The 7,505-nt window shown below is 39.2% G+C and overlaps 1 long non-coding RNA gene across 1 annotated transcript; it reads left to right on the top strand.

Annotated features, from left to right (window-relative positions):
- Window positions 1–1,521: 1,521 nt before the first annotated feature.
- On the top strand, window positions 1,522–6,649 carry LOC141002559 (uncharacterized). Its single transcript, XR_012179635.1, has 4 exons — window positions 1,522–1,620; window positions 2,165–2,202; window positions 2,689–2,714; window positions 5,706–6,649. It is a non-coding gene; the product is annotated as an uncharacterized lncRNA (long non-coding RNA).
- Window positions 6,650–7,505: the final 856 nt, after the last annotated feature.

Here is a 7,505-nt window from a genome sequence, read left to right as displayed (position 1 = left end):
AGCATAACCGCTAACGCTAACCAAGTTAACTGACGAGCGCGTGAAGGAATTATGAAAGGAGAGCCGACGTCAGTTAGGTAAGTCCGGCCGTCACGGCCAGCAGTTATGAACGGTCCAAATACAGGTTTATTGTTTCAGAAGTACATAAAAAGTGGTGTTTAATTCGTACGGGAGTAAACATGAATTTATGGGCGCAGAGTTTTTCTTGTTCGGCAAAGCCTTTATTGTTGGCTACCCGATGGTAACGTTGCTAGCATAACCGCTAACGCTAACCAAGTTAACTGACGAGCGCGTGAAGGAGTTATGAAAGGAGAGCCGACGTCAGTTAGCTGCAGTTAATAGCAGAGGCCCAGTGTATCTGGCTAAGACAACCGACAGCCAACGAACTAACAGCGGTTTTCAGTTCAGAGCATTGTCCCATTTATTTTAATCATATATTTTTTTTCAGTTTACAGATAACTTTCCATTTAGTTTTAAATCTGTTTCTATGTGGCTGGCTAATTTGTTGTCGGTTGTGCAAGTTATAAACCAGAGGCTACAGCTTTTTGTCACAAGCAACCTTAATTTGAATGACAAAAAAGTAGGATAATAATATACTGTATTACAGTATTAATATTGCTATTATTGTACCATACTATGATATGTAGCTTCCTCCCTGCAGACACTACTCTGAAACCAATAAATTCAAATGAGCTATGACACTGAACTCTCAACTTCTCTCTCCCCCCACCCCCAAATCGCTGACCCTCCTTGTGTTCCTGCTGACGTCCTGTGCCGACTCTACAGTGTGAGTACAAACACACACTCATTTTGTTTGTTATGACTGTCACTAAACTGATATAATATAGAAATATACTGTATTACAATTGTACTTTTACTACTATGATATGTAGCTGTCTCTCTGTAGACACTACTCTGAAGCCTTGCCCACTGTCTGACCTACAACTATTATCTGATTGGTTACATGAGTAATGTCCTATCAACACTGAAGGCTGCTGTGCCAGATCAATTAATCCCTTATTAATTCAAATGAGCTGTGAGAACATTGCTAGCATAACCGCTATCGCTAACCAAGTTAACTGACGAGCGCGTGAAGGAGTTATGAAAGGAGAGCCGACGTCAGTTAGCTGCAGTTAATAGCAGAGGCCCAGTGTATCTGGCTAAGACAACCGACAGCCAACGAACTAACAGTGGTTTTCAGTTCAGAGCATTGTCCCATTTATTTTAATCATATATTTTTTTTCAGTTTACAGATAACTTTCCATTTAGTTTTAAATCTGTTTCTATGTGGCTGGCTCATTTGTTGTCGCTTGTGCCAAAGGTATAAATTAAAAAAAAAAAATACATTTGGTCGGTATAAACCAAAGGCTACAGCTTTTTGTCACAAGCAACCTTAATTTGAATGACAAAAAAGTAGGATAATAATATACTGTATTACAGTATTAATATTGCTATTATTGTACCATACTATGATATGTAGCTGCCTCCCTGCAGACACTACTCTGAAACCAATAAATTCAAATGAGCTGTGACACTGAACTCTCAACTTCTCTCTCCCCCCACCCCCAAATCGCTGACCCTCCTTGTGTTCCTGCTGACGTCCTGTGCCGACTCTACAGTGTGAGTACAAACACACACTCATTTTGTTTGTTATGACTGTCACTAAACTGATACAATATAAACATATACTGTATTACAATTTTACTTTTACTACTATGATATGTAGCTGTCTCTCTGTAGACACTACTCTGAAGCCTTGCCCACTGTCTGACCTACAACTATTATCTGATTGGTTACATGAGTAATGTCCTATCAACACTGAAGGCTGCTGTGCCAGATCAATTAATCCCTTATTAATTCAAATGAGCTGTGACACTGGTTTTCTGAAGTTAACTGAAAATCTCTTGCTCGATGTCCTGCCCAAGTTGCAATAAACATGATAGATCATATGATTTAATATGACACCAAGCACATTTTGCCACAAAATTGTGTGTGTGAGTGTGTGTGCGTGCACGTGTGTGTAACTCCAAACCAAACAAACAGAACGGAGAAGCAGCGTGACCTTAATACCAACAAAATGATATATTCAAGTATACACAGAGCTGAGATGGAGAAGTATTTAGTCGTGATTTGTAGTTAAACTAATATATGTTTCCTCTCATAGATATAGAGGACATTGACCGACGCCTGCGTTTTTGCCTGGTAAGTATGGAAGCTGCAACAGCCTACTTAAATTGACAGTAACAGTTTAGTATCTCAAACTGTTAAATCTTTCACATGATTTATATATTTTGTGATTTCTGTATTGTTATAATTTATGTCTCAAAATAAAGAAATTGGGCAAGTTACTTTAAATTAATAGTTACAGTTGCTTCTCTCAAAAGTAATTGAATTACTTTAGCAATTGCTGCATATAAGAATAATTAGTTACTCACATACACACACAGCACAGCACTGTATCGAAGGGCTGATTTTGTGGTAATGTCATTCATGGCACAGACTGATTTTAGTGAAGCACAGGCAACATACATTGTATACAGTGTACACAGCTCACTGTACAGAGAGCTGAGATGGAGCAGTATTAATGCCCTTAATTGAAATGAGTTGTGAGGTTGGTTTTCTTTAGTGAATTGAAAATCTCAATTTCTCTCTCCCTCACTCGACTGAACTTCATTGGATTCCTGCCAGCCTGTGACTCCTGCAAACTCCGAAGCGTAAGAGCACACAGAGACGTTATGATTGTTTTAAACTGATATTTCATGGTTTTACAATTTAGGATGAGTTCCCATTCAAATAAACTTTGTCGATGGGAATCACGTACACACTTTATATAATCAACAATAAATTAAACACTCTGAAAAATAATTTGATCCAGATACATTTGAGATGTGACCCCCTGATTTTCTGAGAAGAAAGTAAACAACATGCCTTTCTGTCTCCATACTTCTTCTGGCTGTCTCTAGCTGTATACTAGGGCTCGGCATTATGGACCAAAATTCATATCGTGGTATTTTCAGGCTGATTGTCAACACAAGCTAGATATATCTCAGCATTTTCTACACAGTGGGCTGAATTATCAGTTGTAACCAAAACCTCATTTGATATGTCGCAAAACTTTTAAACAGACTGTGACACATCTACACAACATGTAAATTCAAATCTATAAATTAATTTAAAAAACTAGCAGGCCTGTAAGTTAACTTTTTTTCACTGGTGCTACGTGCTGATCTGATTAGAGTTTTGCAGCACAAGACACAAAACCATAGCTTAATAATTGTGTAATTGTATGAAGTAAGTCCATTATAGTTTGATCCATAACATTCTGTGTTCAGGGAGTTTGTTATGTAATCTTGAAAAGAAAAAAATAGTACAGAAAAATGCAAACGTTCTTTTAAATGTATTTAGTTATAAATTATTATTCATGGACATAGCATGGATAGAAAGAGAGAGAGAGACGATCAGCGTTTTTATGAAATGCTTGTATCTTCTTTGCACTGTATTTTTATAAACACATTTGTAGCTTGCATCCAGGCACTGTTTCTCTGTCACACTCACTCACAAACAAGCACACAGACACTCACCTGACTCAGACAAACAGTTGTGTGTCTCTCAAGGGCGTAGGTTTGGTCTCAGCTTTGGTAGTGACATTACCAGGGGTGGACTGGGACAAAAATTCAGCTCTGGCATTTTCTGTCCAGACCAGCCCACTATATTATCAGCGGACACCACGAAGAAGTCCACAAATCTCGTGGCGTCCTTTCTCACACATACTACAAAGGAGAGTCATATTCCTTGATAGCAGTTAACAAATAAAGCACGTAGCTATGAACTCAAGGACTAAAACTGACAGCTATAGCAATCAACCAATCAATCTTTGTTCATTATAGTGTCAAATCACAACAGAAGTTATGTTATGACCAGGGGTGGGACGAGACTAACGGGAAGAACCCAAAACCAGAGACGGGGTGGAGTTTTTCTCACATCATTACTTACATTTGCACAACAGTTGGTGCATTTCTCAAAACAATTAGTACAAACTGCAAAACCTTGTTGATAACCTGCAAAAGCATGTCACATGCTCAAAATAGAGGTCATTCCTCAAAACCAAGTATTCCTATCAATGAAAGTGTGTGTGTCATAAAAAAAAGTCCTGACACCATCATTTATGAACAAGGTAGTCAAATGGCTTTGTCGTGTTTTCATTAGGACACTTTACTAGTGTTTCCCAATGCAAAAAAGCCAGATCTTTGTGACCTGAAAATGCTCAAGACTATACACTAACACTATACACAGCCATTTGAAAACTACAGTAAAAGTAACACATTTACACACAAATTATACCTATTAGATAGTTATCACCTCAGTAAACAATAAATGAATTGAAAGATTACAATAAATTCAATGGTAAATATTGCAAATTAAATTTATTATTTGCTATAGGTTTACTTGTGTTTTGTATCTCTGTTTACAGCTCATCAGGCCACGTGAATGTTTACTGTTGCTATGGCAACAAGAGACCGCTGACGTTAGCATCTGTTAGCTAGCTTAGCTAAATCATCTGAACAATAATAACCCATAATATCACAATTCGACGTATTTGAACAAAATCAACCACAACTACCAACAGTCACAGCCCTTTAACTCTGGGCTGATGTGCTGCCACATGTTAGATTGTCAAAGTTAGAAAATAACGACTTCAGTCCCTGAGGAGCTACGTTAGCATTAGCGGCAGCTGCGTTAGCATTAGCGGCAGCTACGTTAGCATTAGCGGCAGCTGCGTTCATCAGTATGCAGTTAGTGAGGTCGCATCACATTCAATGTAAAAACGTTTTTTTACTTTGTTTTGGACATGTCTCAAACATTCAGCCGAGCCAGCCCCAGGCTGACGGTACTGACCCTGTCTGCCTCCACTCGCTCATCATCGTCAGGTCCTCCTCCCTCGTCTCCCGGCGCAGCAGCACCTGTGGCTGCTGGCGGGTCGGTGTTACTGGTCCCGGCACCAAAAAGCTCCGTCAACTTCGCACATTTAGCAGCCTCCACCTCCAGAGACTTCAACTTTTTAATCGCTGTTTCTCAGCTGTTTCTTCCTCTTATCCATTTCAAGTAGCGGACACAGTTTGGAAGATGCTCACTACTACCACTCACTAACGTTACTACTGGCTCAGCAGCAGACAAATATTGGTAGTGACTATTTTGCAATCCTCGACCATTGGTTGTGACATGTCACGACCATCTATATAGAAACCTACGCCCATGGTGTCTCTCTCATGCACACACAGCTCAGCACTGTATGGGTGGGCTGCTACTGCGGTAATGTCATTCATGGCACAGATTTTGGCCTTGCATGGGCAAACATACACTATATCAGGGTTGGCACTCTGTAGTGACTTGACCATAAGCACACACTTTCTAAACCTATTGGCTACAGCAGCTGCTTCAACACACTCTTGTGAAATTGTAGTGAAATAAATGAGACCTCAAGACAAGCCCTAATGAACTGATGCATTTCATGACTACTGGTTTTCACATTTCAAATGAATGTATGGGAATCCCTGCTGGCCGATAATTTATCAGCATGATTTATTATGTGCATCCCCAATGTTTTTACATCATGTTCATGTTTAGCTCAGGGTAGAAGCTACTTGAGTTTTTTTTTCTTATATTCCAACAGCAGTCTAATTGATCTTTCCCATTTTGTCTTACAGGTGCCTTGCTGATTTTCTATCTGTTGCCTGGAACTCTGAGAGTACCTACACTCTCACGCTCTCTCTCCCTTTCTGTCCAATCAGGGTTCAGTTCCTGATTGTTGTTATCAAGCCTCTATCTTTGACTGGAACCCTGAGAGTGTTCTCACACTCTCACGCTCTCTCTCTCTCTCTCTGTCCAATCAGGGTTCAGTTCCTGATTGTTGTTGGATCTCTATCTTTGACTGGAACCCTGAGAGTGTACTCACACTCTCACGCTCTCTCTCCCTTTCTGTCATATTGGACGTGTTGGCTTTTTGGTTTCACCTCAGATGTTGGCTTCACCTCACTTGTTGGCTTATTGGTTTCACCTCAGATGTTGGCTTCACCTCACATGTTGGCTTCACATTTTGGTTTTTGGTGACATCATTTTTTGGCTTCACATCTCTGTTTTTGGTGACATCACATCTTGGCTTTTGGTGGCCTCACATTTCACAAGTTTGATTTGAACTCATTACAACCTTGATCAGCTTTTGACAAGCATTTACCAGCATTTTAACTGCTGACACATTAATTCTAATTAATTTGATAGTTAAGTAAAGCTTTGAAATAATTGATTTGAACATTGATAAATTGTCAGAAGATATTGGATAATTTAATATTGCACTGACATTTTGGAAAACAATATACACAAGAAATATTTGGAGTGAAAATCCATATTTGTACTAGAAAATTGAAAACAAACAGGTTGTTAAAAACAAACACTGTTTTTTCATTTTTCAAAAGTTTGAGTTTACTCAACTAGTGGGAATAAGTGTAAAGGTAAAACCATATTATACAGTGCATTAGTTGTCCCTGACTTACATCTAATTCTACTTCATCTTTAGCCCTGCTCACATCATTTGAATCAATAAGTGTTTTATTGTTGTTTAAACCTGTTGTAATAAAAAACTTTGTTGCTGTTGTTTTCTTGCTGTTGTTTGAAGAAGCTGTATTTGATTCTGATATTTAAATATAAACCTGAATACATTTCTTTGGTCTTATACATTAAGTTTGTTAAGGAATAAGATTTGGATTGCTGTCACTGAAAAGTATAGTACTAGCCTACAGCTATTCTCAGTTGAATACCACATTTGAGCATTAGTACATATCTCTTGATAGTGCTTAAAAGCATTGAATAAACAGTAAAACAAACAATAAACTTCAGTTTTACCTGAGCATACGTTTAGCCCATTTCTGCAAGCTAAAAAAAGGTTTTCTGAAAATAAAAATTGGTTTGAATCTACAACAATGCCTAGGAAAAGTAAGAAGTCCCAAGCTGCACGCCTGCGCTGGCAGAGATCAGGTGAGATGCACTGTGCTACAACAGCTGAACAGGAAGCAGGTGTTGGTCCCCAGAGCAGTGGAGAGGTCATGACGTCTGCAGCATCTCATGTTCCAGGTGTCAACCAGGGAGGTCAACATGATGCATTGTGCTCACCACACATTTCTTATGCTGACATGGTAAAGACCACACTTAACAGTAATGACCCAAGTGTAACAGCTACTTTAAAAGCTAACCAGGTAAACCATTCAGGTGATGTGCCTAAGCCACAGGTCTCTTATGCTGACATGGTAAAGAGGGGACGTCACAGTAATGATCCCATAGAAAAAGTTGGCTCCTATGCTGTAAACTATTCGGGTGATGTGCACAAGATCTCACATTCTGACATTGTAGAGGCAGATCTCAGTGTAGCAGGGCCATCCAATGCAGATTATGTGAACCTCACAGAACAGTCTTCTGAAAAACACGTCTGTGCCTCACGCAGCCAGGCCTCTGTT

Source organism: Pagrus major, chromosome 9 (assembly GCF_040436345.1).
Source record: "Pagrus major chromosome 9, Pma_NU_1.0".
Classification (NCBI taxonomy): domain Eukaryota; kingdom Metazoa; phylum Chordata; class Actinopteri; order Spariformes; family Sparidae; genus Pagrus; species Pagrus major.
The sequence above is the reverse complement of the archived record's forward strand: the minus strand, read 5'-3'. Positions and strand labels throughout refer to the sequence as shown.